The sequence below is a fragment of the Tupaia chinensis genome, unplaced genomic scaffold, assembly GCF_000334495.1.
Source record: "Tupaia chinensis unplaced genomic scaffold, TupChi_1.0 Scaffold000294_3, whole genome shotgun sequence".
Lineage (NCBI taxonomy): Eukaryota > Metazoa > Chordata > Mammalia > Scandentia > Tupaiidae > Tupaia > Tupaia belangeri.
In genome coordinates this window covers 248,684-261,527 of record NW_006159781.1, presented here as the reverse complement: position 1 = coordinate 261,527, position 12,844 = coordinate 248,684, and positions in this window count along the sequence as shown.

Here is a 12,844-nt window from a genome sequence, read left to right as displayed (position 1 = left end):
CGTCCGTGGCTGACCAGGCAGTCTGAGCCTCGGACCTGGAGCCTTGGGAGACGCTGGTCCCAACATTCCGAAAGGAGGGAGAGAGGTAGGAGAGGGGATTGTGGCGGGACGTTCTCCGTGGGAGGTGTCTTCTCCCGTCCCATTCTCTATGTCTCTCTAGAGAGCATGCACCCTCTAGCAAAAAGGGAAAGAAAGCAAAGAATGCCTACAGGGGCCAGCGCCAAGAAGCAGGATCCCACGTGGTAACCGTGGTCTGAATCTCGGCCCGGGCAGCCTGAACCACGCCGGGCACCACGGAGCCCTCAGGAAGGGAATTAGCGCCCTTCGGAAAGAGACTCTAGCTGCTGCCTTGTCCCTTCCCCCTAGTGGGGACCCAGCAAGAAGACGGCCATCTTGGAGCTGCGGTGGTTCCAGCAACACCGGATGGGCCCGGGCCCCGTTCTCAGCTTTCAGAATTGTGAGAAAAGTTCTGTTTAGAGGCTGCCCACTCTAGGGTTCATTAGAGCGGCCCAATGGCCCCTCTGGGTGTGCAAGTCAGAAGCCGGTGGCTTCCCGGGAAGACGGCCCGCAGCATGGCCCTCGGACAGCAGCGCAGCACCCTCTGGACCTGGGGCAGTCTCTGGCTCGTAAAGTCCGAGGCCGCTCTCTGGTGGCGTGCGGCTTTGGTGAAGGTTTCTTCCAGTTCTGCCACGGCATTCAGGTGAAGCCGAGACCCGCCATGGAGTTGGTACATCTAGATCTGATGGAGCCAGCCAGCCTGGCTGCCTGTCCCACGTCCCCACTTAGCTGTGTGGCCCTGGACAAGTGACCCCACCCTGCAGCCTTATCTTCCTCATCCTGGAATCGGATTAAAAATACTCCAGACACTCTTTGTAAGGGTTAAATTAGCATGAAAACCCCAGGAGCTTAAAGCAGTGCCTGGCTCATAGTAAGGCCTCGCTCTTACCTGTGATTGTCTTTAACTTTTTTCTGTAATTAAGTGGGCAAGAGCTGGATGCTCCATGATTAGGGCTAAGTTCACCCGATTTCCGTCTTCTGCATGTCCTCGCGGCTGGCCTTATGTGAAAATTATGACTCTGGGCCATAAAATAAATTCATACAAAACAAAATATTGCTAAGAAATATCATGTTGCCAGACCATCAGAGAAATGGATTTTACTGGAATGACACTATCAGAAAAATTTTAAAAATCATATCCCTAATTTCTTTTTTCTTTTAGAGAGAGTGCTTTTTTTCTTTTTCTTTTTCTTTTTTTTCTTTTTTTTTGCTATAGGATGGAAAGACAGAAAGTGAGAAATCACCCCCCTAGAGGGGATGGCCATGCTGCAATCCCTTCTCCTCTCAGGATTCTGGGCACACATGCACACACACCTGGCATTGTGAGTTTCAAACCACCGGCTCTGAGACTAGAACTGTGGTCGGCCATGTGGGAGTCCCCTGATGTGATTGCTGGCCCTGACAGCCCTAATTTCACAGTTCTCATGCAAGGCTGAGACCTGCATCTGTGTATCAGTCTGGGTTCTCAAAGACCCGGAACCCACAGGGCATACATATAGGTGTAAGAGGAGGTACATTGTGGGACGCCAAGAAGTCCCAGTCTGTTGTCTGCAAGGGGAGCGTCGGATTTTTTGTGATCGAGTCCGAGTCTGGAAGGCCAGGAGTCAGGAGCGTCCATGCCCGACAGCCCTGGCAGACGGCCGAGCTCACGCAGGGGACTTCGCCTCTGCACTTCTGTGTGCCGGCAGGACTTTCTGTGGATGAGACGTGCCCACCCACACTGCTGAGAGCAGCCCTCGTCACTCAGTCCACTGGTTCCAATGCGAATCTCTTCCAGAACTACACATAAATAACAGTTACCAGCTATCTGGGCATCCCCTGGCCTGGTCAAGGTGACACAGGACATTCATCAGCCAGCATGACATTGAAAATCAGACTGGTAATTGTGGGCCATTTCAAGCTGCTGGGCCCAGGACTTGAACTGCACAATGGGCCGTGTGGGATCTAGCCGCCCTAACCACCATTTCACCAGCTGACCTGACTGCGGGCCACTTCAGCACTCTCAAATAATGTGCCCTCGGTGGCTGCAATTGCATTTCTCCTATTTCTTTCTTTGTTTTGGAGAGGTTTTTGCTATAGGGTGTGTGCGTTCACCAGACAGACAGAGAGAGATAGAGACAGAAAGTGAGAAATCACGCCCCCCCAGGGGGGATGGCCACGAAGCAATCCCTTCTCCTTTCTCTTCTTGGGATCTTGGGCGCGCGCGCGCACACACACACACACACACACACACGTACCCTGCGTGAGTTTAAGCCACTGGGTCCGGAACTCGAACCCAGTCGACTAAGTGGGAGTCCAGCACAACAGCCATTATGCCAACTGTTGGTCCCGCATTTTTCCTATTTCTTCAACACCAGACAGAGGTGAGGTTACCCGACTGCTGCCCACAGGTTTCCGTGAACGATGGAAAGGGCGGGAGAAGTCCTGCACGCTCTTATCGCCGGACGCTGCTCACGGTTGCTGCTCCCTTGAAGCTGACATCCGCGCGTCTTTGCCTTTTCCTCTCTACTTTGAAGTCAACAAAGCAATTAATTAAAAACACACACCATCTCTTCTCCTGGGCTTGGATTTTCAGGGGTAAACAGAACAGAGTCATCGAGCATGTCTCTGTCACGCGTGTCCTGCGTGAAGGCTGAGAGTGAGCCATGAGTGGCTTTGTCCTAATGTCGTGCCAGCCCCTTCCGGTGGTCTCTGGCGCCATTCCGCCTGCTTCATAACTGACGCTCTGTTATACAACCTTGTCTTTTCTTAAGTTTATATTATTTATTTATATTATCATTATTCTTTAAATTTTGTTATAGGACATGTGTGCTCACCAGAGAGACACAGAGAGAAGAGAGAGAGAGAGAAAAGAAAATGAGAAAGCTAGCCGCCAGGTCTGGAACCCAAATGGCAGCAGTGTGGGAGTCCAGTGCCTTAACCGCCACGCCACCTGCTGGCCCTGGACTTTGTTTTTACACTGCCAGAGGACACATACACTTGCCAGAGAGGGTGAAAGCTCCCCCATGGGCGTCATTATGCCACAATCCATTTTCTTCCATTTCCCCATCCTGTCAGGATTTAGGGGGATGCATGCACGTGTCCAGCGTGTTTTTCAAGCTGCCAGGGCTGACTTGAACTGCCGTTGGCCATGTGGGACCTGCTCCCTATGCCCAGAGCTTAGCTGTTGTGCTGCGGGGCAGCCCCAACCTTGTCTTGAGATCAAGGTGCACGCTGTCCCTTCTGAAGGTGACGTCTGACATGACCTCTGCTCGGCGCACTAGCCTGGGCTGCCATAGCAGGGGACCACAGCAGGGTGGTGACAACAGGAATCCCTCACAGACCTAGAGGCTGGAAGTCTGCCATCAAGATGACGTGGGCTCACATTCTCCCGAGGCCTCTGTTCCTGGGCTGCAGATCACAGCCTCGCTCTTCTGCACACGGCCTTCCCCTGTGCGTGGTCAGGTCCTAATCTCTTGCATGGACGACAGGCCTGCAGCCGTCTGAAATTAAGAGAGGCCTCTGGGGACCAGCAGTTAGTGTAATGGCTATGTCGCTGGACTCCCATGTAGTCGACCGCAGTTCAAGTCCTGGACCCGGTGGCTTAAACTCATGCCGGGCACATGTGCGTGCGTGCCCAAGATCCTGAGAGGAGAATGGAGGAGAAGGGATTGTGGCGTGGCCATCCCCCTGGGGGGTGATTTCTCACTTTCGGTTTCTGTCTCTGTCTTTGTGGTGAGCGCACGCGCCCTATAGCAAAAACTTCTCAAAAAAAAAAAAAAAAGAAAAGAGAAGGCCTCTGACAGAACAAGGGGACAGGGGACCAAGTGCTGAGCCATGGGGAGGTCTGTTTGAGGACTGGTCAGATGAGAAACCACGAATGGCAATTAGAAAAATAGGAACCGGAATAATTGCTTAAAGGAAGCGACTGACCGTGATGGTGCTGAGGCAGGACTAGCTCGCGGGTGCCGAGCCCGTGCTCAACTTTCCTTTTTAAAACTGTCGCCACAGGGCACATGTGCGGCCAGAGGGAGGGAGGGGGGAGAGCGAGAGTGGGAAGGCGCCCCCCCAGGGGAGTGCCCAGGCCACAGTCCTCCATTCTCCTCTCGGGTTCTAGGCACGCACTCGCATGCACCTGTGGTGTTCCGGGACAACGCCTCCGCGGTTAAATCACCGGGTCCAGGATGCAAACTGTTCTGTGGGCCCTGTGGCATCCAGCTGCCCTAACCACCGCGCCACCAGAGGGCCCACGCTAGCTTTTGCACAGGCCGGTGGTGCTCGCTGCCTGTCCCCTGTAACCTGGTTGCGGAGGTAAACTCCGTTCTCCGGCTGCTGCCGCTCATTGACGGCAAGTAGGAGCAGGTGGACTTAGTTCACCAGAAACAAGGACGCTGGCCCACCAGGCCAGGACCCACTCGCTGACCTCATCTTCACGTGTCTCCTCACTTTAATTCAGACACAATCTCAGGGTTCGTCAGGTAGGGCTTTGAGCGTGGAGGTGGGGGATTCAGCCCATCCCTCCGGGTCTCCTACCTCTCGGCATCAGTGGGACCTAGTTCTTTTCTTGCTCAAGGGAAGGGCTACGCGGTGTAGCCTTTGGACACCTCCTCTGCCCTTAGTGTCAAAATTAACCGTTTTTTAAAATCTGAAATCACAAAAACAAAACCCTCTGGATTTATAGGCATAGGCCACAGTGCCATCTTTTATCAATTTATGTTTTAGGTTTTGCCATAGGGCACGGGCACTCACTGGAGAGACAGAAAGTGAGAACTCATCTCCGGGGGGGGCGGCCTTGCACAATCCCTTCTCCATTCTCCTCCGGGATTTTGGGCATGCACACACACGTGCCCAATGCAGGCTTCAAGCCGCCAGGTCCAGGGCTCAAACTGTGGCTGACCCTGTGGGATCCAGCTGTCTTAACCTCTACACCATGTGCTGGCCCCCAAGGAGCCACCTGTGGGGACAAGCTCCTTGCTGCTGCTACACTAACTGGCAAAGTTAGCCAAAGTTTCCAGATGATGAAAACTTAGCGCACAGAAACTCTGGGGGGCCCTGAGGCCAGCAGGCGCAGGTTAGAGATGGTCCCACCTACCTGCAAGCCTTGCAGAGGTCCCTGGGCCAGGGATGGAAAACTGCACACCTGGCCCCTTCCCACAGGGCAGTCGGTTGGCACAATAGGAGCCAGGCTAGGTGGAGCCGGTAAGGGCACCTCCTGGCAGGCCGGCCAGGCTCCTTTCGGTCCCAGCTGCGTGTCTGCTGGCCAGACCTGCAGACAAGCCCCCCCTTCATTTGCATTGTTTCCTACATCCTCCTGCAGGAGGAGTCCCTGGACACCTTTGTGCCCTGAGAGTGCTCTGAGTCAGATATAATGCAATACCACAATAACAAAGAAAATGCAAAGTGCGTGCCCAGGAGCTCTGACAGGGAAATGATAGGGAAATGCCGGGGACCTCGGAAAGCTGTTGGAAAAGATCTAAGTACAAGTCTGTTTGGGTTCAGAAACGTTTGGAAACGTGTGCCTAGCATTTCCCATGAGTTTAAAAAAATGTAAGCTTAGGGCCAACAGGTGATGTGGACGTTAAGCCTCTGGATCCCACGTGGCTGACTGCACAGCTCAAGTCCCGGACCCGGCGTGTGCGTGCGTGCCCCAGATCCTGAGAGGGAGTGCGGCATACTCCAGGGGTGCGACTTCCCTCAGTCCGTCTCCTTCTGGTCTCTCTGTCTCTCTCTGTCAAGCACACATGCCCTGTAGCAAACCAAAAGAAAAGAAAAAAGTCAGACCTGAGACGCCAGGGGGTCAGTGGCAGACGTGCTCTGGGGCCTGCCCTGTGGTGCTGCCCGACCACCCGCAGGCCCAGAGTGTGGGACCCTAGGGCTGGGCCTTGGGCTGCTCTCAGAGGTGGAAGCCTGGGGTGGGTGGCAAGGCGCCCGGCCTGGGTGCGGTTGGAGCTGAGCCCTGAAACACGCAGCTGCCTGCAAAAGTGGCAGCGCACAGGGAGGGTGCGGGGGTCTGTCGTGGGGTGCTCCATGGGGACTCAAAGTCAGAGTCCCCGTCCCGGGGCCTGATGCCCAGCAGTCCTCAGAAGGGACCTGCCACTGTCAGAGACACTGGGATGTGTGTCTCCCTCAGACATGAAAGGCCTGCAGCGGGCCCCAGCATGGTGGGGTGGCAGGTAGCCTGGAGACTCAGGCCTGGAAGGAGTTGGCTGGGGCAGGTGAGAGGACCCCCTCCCTCCCGGAAGGTGGGGCCCAGAGGTCCCGCAGCTCCTGAGTGTCCCAGCTGCTGCAGCTGGTTAGGAGGGAAGTGAGACGCAGCTGGTCGTCCCTGAGACCAAAACCGCCTATCTGGGCCTGACCGAGGTGGCCCCGGGGGCCCTGAGGCCAGGCAGGTGCAGTTTAGAGACCAGCCTCACCCACAAGCCCCTTCCCATAGGGCAGTGGCCACAAGGGCCACCTGCTGCGGGACCTGGCTCTAGGGGCAGAAAGGACCCCCAGGGGAGAGCACAGGCCTGTCCCAGCCCTGGCAAGGACAAGGCATGCCTGAGCAGCCTCCCCCACGGGGCATAAAACCTCAGACTAGCCGTGACCCCAAACTGCTCAGCTTTCGGGAACCAGAGGGAGGGCGTGAGGGCAAGTCCTGGGCGGGACTGATCCCAACTGCATACGAACCAACAGAAAGGGGGGCCTCAGCCCCAGAGGGTCTCTGCAGATGGGGTGTGATCTGGCCAGCTAGGATGGGGGTGGGTCACAGTGTGGGGCCCTGTTGGGGTTGGGGGTGCCTCTCTCTAGCTCTCCTTACACAAAATAGGTGAGCAAGCAAACTCATATTTTTACTTTTAATTTTTTTTTTAGTTTTGCTACAGAGCATGTGTGCTTGCCAGAGAGAGAGAAACAGAAGGAAAGTGAGAAAGCACACCCACCCCGCCCCCACCCCACCCCCGGGATTTGGCCACATGCGATCCCTTCTCCTCCATTCTCCTTTCAGTCTTCCAGGATTTTGGACACACGTACACATGAGCCCAGCATGTTTTGCAAGTCACCAGGTCTGAGACTCAGACAGTGGAGTTGGCCGTGTGGGACCCAGCACCGTAACAACCACACCACCTGCTACCTGCTGCCTGCTGCACCTGCTGCCCTCAGGGCTGACTTTTTTTTTGAGGTGTTTGCCTTAGGGTATGTGTGCTCACCAGAGAGAGAGACAGAGACAGTGAGGGGGAAAGTGAGAAATCACCTTCCAGCAGGGATGGCCACGCTGCAATCCCTTCTCCATTCTCCTCCTGGGGCTTTGGGCACCCGTGCACACGTGCTAGTGTGATTCTGAAGCCACCAGGTTCAGGACTTGAACCACGATCGGCCGTGTGGGAGTCCAGTGACGTAACTGCTGCACCATCTGCTGCACCATCTACTGGTCCCGGGTCTGAGTTCTTCCGACACAGGGCTCTTCCTGTTTAACCCTGGCCCGTGATTTCACGGGAGTGTCTGGACTTCCTTGACTAAATGACACTGCACATCCCTGGGCCAGGCGGTATTTATGGTAAGGTCAGGAAGCTTCAAGTCGCCGTAAACCCCTAGGGGTGCTAACAGTGCGTCCACAGGCCCTGGGGCTTTAAAAAACCCCACGTTGCCAGTGTAAGAATTTTGCAGTGGGTTGAGGCCGTGTCTGTCTCTGCCCTGACTCTACCTACCACCTCTCTCCTGGGACGGGCGGAAGATGGGAACTGGCCCACGTGACCCAGAGGGCCCGCACACCCTGCTTCACAGGGGAGCAGTGAATGGGACGTGGGGGTGGCTTGGGCACGGGCACTTGGAGCTCTGGCTACGGGGTGTTGAGTCAGGGATAGATCGGGCTCGGGTGGATGGAACACATGTCTGTGGTTCAAGGTTGCCTCAGAGTCTCAAACACAAACTCCAGAGTATCCCAGGGCAGAAAGATGGGGCCCCAGGCCTATACAAGGATGTGGGGTCCCAGTGAAAACCGAAGGGAGCCGCAGAAACCTTTCCATCCCAACCCCATGAAAGTGCTACCGGGGGATTTGGGTCCCAACAATGCCCAGAACCATGTGTGGTAAGGAAATTGTAGTCCCAGCCGCCGTGGCACAGCAGTGACGCAGTGCCCCGCCAGGCTGGAAGCCACAAGGCCGGCCATCGGCTCGGATCCCTGGGCCAGCCTGGAGACATGCTGGACCCTAAAAGGCCGGAGGGCTGGGAAGGGGATCGTGGCATGGGGGCCCTGAGAGGGTGCCCCCTGCTTGCCCTCCCCCTTTGCTTAGGTGTACACACACCATCATAAAAAATAGAATGATTTTCAGTCAGCCATACTGAAGAAGGCTGAATTGTCAATCTATCCTCTCAAAGAAAAATCTGACAAAAATCAGAGCGTGTTCGGGGACAACCACGAGGGGAAAGAGGACTACGGAGGGGCGTCGGGCAGCCTCCCTCCCACGACCAGCGCTTTAGTGGCCTTGCGCTTGGGCTGCCGACTCTCCTTTGAAGTTTCGCAGTTGGCTGTGGCTCCTTTGCTCCCAGCCTGTATTCTCAGACCACTTGTACAGTCAGTTCTGGGCGCGTGCGTGCGTGTGTGTGTGTGTGTGTGTGCGTGTGCGTGCGTGTGTGTGTGCGCACACGCACGTATGTGAGTGGTTTCCCATAAACAGGCACCCAGACGGCACGCTCGGCCTCCAGCTGGGCTTTGCCCTGAGCTGACACTGCTCCCCCTCTGGGTCACGTGGGCCAGCTCCCATCTTCTGCCCGTCCCCGGAGGGGTCTGCTTTGTCTGGGTTCCAGGGAACTTGATTTCTGCCCGGAGCTGCTGGGGACGGCTGAGAGCCGAGGGCCAATGAACTCTGCAGCCCGGGCGGCCCCACCGGCAGGGCTCACCTCAGGTGCTCCAGACGCCTGGAGGGAGGCTGAGTGGCCGGGTCACTTCTGCTTCAGGTGTCCTCGCGTTCCAGCTGCTGCCTGTGGGCACCTCCGCGGCCTCAGTCTCCCCATTCACACAGAGGGTGTACTCCCGCACAAAGGGCCACGGGTCGGTAAAGCCTGGTGCTCCAGGGAAGCCGGTACGTGGACACGAGCCTGTCGGCCACTCTCCTCTACGTGGCACAGACCTCTCCCCGACCTCGCCCGACCTGTCCTGGCACGCCCTCTCTGTGCTCGCCCTGCACACCCCTCGCTCACCTTCCCTCCACAGGCAGAGATGGGCCCGGGCTCCCCCACCACTCAGAGTCCTGAGCCCAAGCCCCACCCCTGGCCTCCGATAAGCACCCTTAATAAAAGCGTATTCCTCTATTTCGGCCGTGAGCGAGAGAGGGAGAGAGGGCGCCGTGATGGAGCTGCCACGGCGACCCTCCCCAGCCTCGGCTCCATCACGGGCTCACTGCCGCTGTTACCTGGCCCCTCTGATGGTCACCAACGGGGCAAACCCAAGTGGTCCTGCTGCATCTGGCCCCGCCCGCCTCTCCCCGTAACCCGGCTTTGCTGTTCAGCCCACGGAGGCCATAGAGGCCGTCAGGAGGCCTGGTCCCTGGACCGGAGGAGCCCTGTCTCCTGGAGGCTCGGTTTCCGTTTGAGAGATGACAGGGGAGGTGCTTGGATCCTCCGGCCTGGCAGGAAGGGTGAGGGGCCCCACCGTGGGGAGCTGGGCGAGCCCTAAGGTAAGAATTCAGATCAGAGCCCACAGAGCGAGGCTTCAGCCCTGGCGTGGCATTCAGGCGTGGCTGCGGCACACCCAAACACAGCCGCTAATCCTGGGGTTCGGCGAGGCCTCCCCAGAGAGCCAAGTTCTGGGCAGAGCCTCTAAGAAACAACGGGCCCTGGCCCAGGACCAGTGGGCTCAGTGGCAAGGCCCGGAAGCAGCGAGGGCCAGGGCTTCTGGATCAGTCGAGGCGGCTCTGCCACGGTCCTGGGGCCTTCTGTGTGACCACGAGCCAGCTCCTCCGATAACGGCGCCTCAGTTTTCCCGTCTGAGATGGAAATGCCTCACCCAGGGCAGAGGGGGCACCACACGTTTGCCTGTTTTTGCTAATAGAACCTTCTTTCTTCTGGATGGGCAATGAAGCCAGCTAAGTAATTTCCTGACCTCCCTTGCACCTCGAAATGCACTGGGGACAATCTCTGGCCATTAGTATGGAAGCAAAAAGGCAGCAGTGCGGTGCCTGCCACATACTCTTCACGCCTTTTCTTCCTGCCTGGAATGCAAACTTGATGGCTGGAGCTAGGGCAGCTATGCTGAGAGCACACAGACGAAGGTCACACCATAAAGTTCGCAGAGAAATGGGTTGCCCAGGCCCAGGCCCCTGCCGACATTGTGGGGCCATCCCACCACTTCCAGGTGCCTTGATGTGAAAGAACAAAACCAAGCCTTTCTGTGTGTGGACGCTGTGGGCTTCCTGCAACTAGACATAAGCCCTTCGTGACTCCGCACCACACAGCATGTGCTCAGCAAGTGGCAGTGGTAGCTTCTATTGGACCTTGTAGGGAGGGGGGGAAGACGGTATAAAATCATTTACTGTCCCAAATATTTGAAGCCTTCCTCGCGTGGTCCTGGGACGCCTGTCTCTGGGCTCCTCTCCTCTCTCCTGAGTTCGTCCTTCTCTGTCCCCCATGCCGCCCCCTTGTCTCCTGACCTCTGAGCAGATGGCCCTGTCCCCCAACCTCTCCTCTGCTCTGTCCCCACCTGTCACGGTGGCCTTCCCACCCTGTGGCTTTGGAGCCACGTCTGCTCTGCCAGCTGCCAACACGGATCCATGCCCTGCCCTTCCCTGGGGTTCTGACACACTAGACCCAACATGGGTGCCTGACAGCACCCCAGACTAACACAGCCCACCCCGGACTCCACCCTCTCCCCGCACCCGCTCTCCCACCATCCCGCCCTCCCTCCAGGTTCCACCAGCCCTCGCCCCTCCCACAGCCCGGCAGCCCGGCATGTCGGCATGTCTTGGGCTGCAGAGGCCTCCCGCCAGGCCTGCCCACCCTGTCGGCCAGCTCTCCTGCTCCCCGTGGTCCGGAGCAGAGTGAGCACCCGACTGGACCAGCAGCCGCCCACCCCCAGAAGGCCCAGCCAGCAGCTGGCCTCATCCTTGCCCTGCCCCACTGCCTGCTGTGCCTGTCTTTTCTTCTCCTGTTTTTAATTTGTTTAAAAACATTTATTTAATTAACTTTTTTCCATGACAAAGCAAGTGCCTATGCAGAAGAGCTAGAAAGGGGGAGAGAGGGGAGAGGAGGGAGAGAGGAGAGAGAGGGGAGAGAGGAGGGGGGAGGGGAGGGGAAGAGAGGAGAGGGGGGAGAGAGGAGAGGAGCGCCTCCGCGGGCCTGCCCTCTTGTGGTCCCCTCCCGCATGTCGGGTCCTAGCCATGGCCTGGTGCCTGGTGTGTCTGGGCTGACCAGGCTGGGGATCTGAGCCACGCACATCCTGCGGGACCCAGCGTCCCCTGAGCAGCACATCGCTGCTGCCCTGTGGGGCTAGGCCCACCTCACTCCTTTCCTTCATGAGAGAGAGAGAGAGATCCTCGCCCGGGTCTCACCACGCTGCGATCCTCCCGCCCCGCCCCAGGCAGAGTGTGGGCATCCAGCGGTGTGCCCGGCATGTTCGGATCCACCTGGGGCCGTAACCTGGGCCTCCCGGGCAGCCCTGTCAGGCAGGGGCACCTACGCCTGCGCTGCCTCACCTGGGCCTCCAAGGACTTCCCGAACACCCCAGGGACCCCCCTGCCGCAGGGCCTTTGCACACGCAGTCCCTCTGCCTGGAACACGCGTCCCCGCTAGCCACAGGCCCTTCTTGCTCTCCCATGGCCCCGAGTCTCAGCCCTAGTGACCCCTACGAGGGGACTTCTCTGATGCCACCTGTCTCCTTAACCCCTTCAGCTTTCTTCCTGTCACCTCCTAGCCTCTGACCTGTGTTTGCCTGAAGGCCCCAGAGCCCGGACAGCAGGGAGGTGACATTTCTGGGGGACTGTCAGCTGGGTCGGGGGTATCCGGCCAGCAGAGGCAGCACCATCTCCCTGCCTGGCCCTGTCCACCTTCCCTTCACTCCCGGAAGCCCACTTATCTGGGGATGGGCCTCCGTGCCCTGGCCCTGGCTCCACTGTGGTCCTGGGGGAAGAGGGAGAGCTGCACGGGGGCCGAGGGACGGCTTCCTGCGCTTGGGTCAGCCATGCTGGCCAGGCTCCTCGAGTCTCCGCCAGCTGCAGCGTGGCATGCTTCTGAGTCTGTACTGAGCACAGTCGGCTGCCCCCGCCGTGGCTTGTCCCACTGGCTTCATGTCCCCGTGTCCACGGCCCTTCGTTCTCATTTTCCCTAACGGTCACTTAAGGAAGCATTTATTTGGGGCTTAACGTGAAATCAAACAAGTGAGATCGTGACCGTGAGCACGCGGACCGGGGCCTGGGCTCTCTGCAGTGGGACTCCGGAAAGGCTGTCACGACGGGATGGTCTCTGGTCGCCAGAGGTGGGTCATGTCATCTCCTATGTCCTCCACCGCCCTCCCTCCGTGTGACTGGAGCCTCGTCGCTCCTGCCCCCTTGGCATGGGAGCCGCTGTCCGCTGTCCGTGTGGCCCTCGGCCGTGCAGCCCCAGCCGCGCACTGCCCAGAACCGATCCGATGCTGCCCGCCTCGCTGGCTCTTCGCCACAAACAAACCGTCTTCCTTCACTTGCGCTGCACACACGGACGCTGGCGTTTCCGGTCTCTCTGAAGGCTCTGGAACACTTTGCTTTGTTCTTCAGCGGCATCTGGGCTCGACCCGCCCGCACGAGCCTTCCTGGGAAGTCCTTTCCCTTTACACTCAGGCCCTTTGGGTCTGCACCCGCCA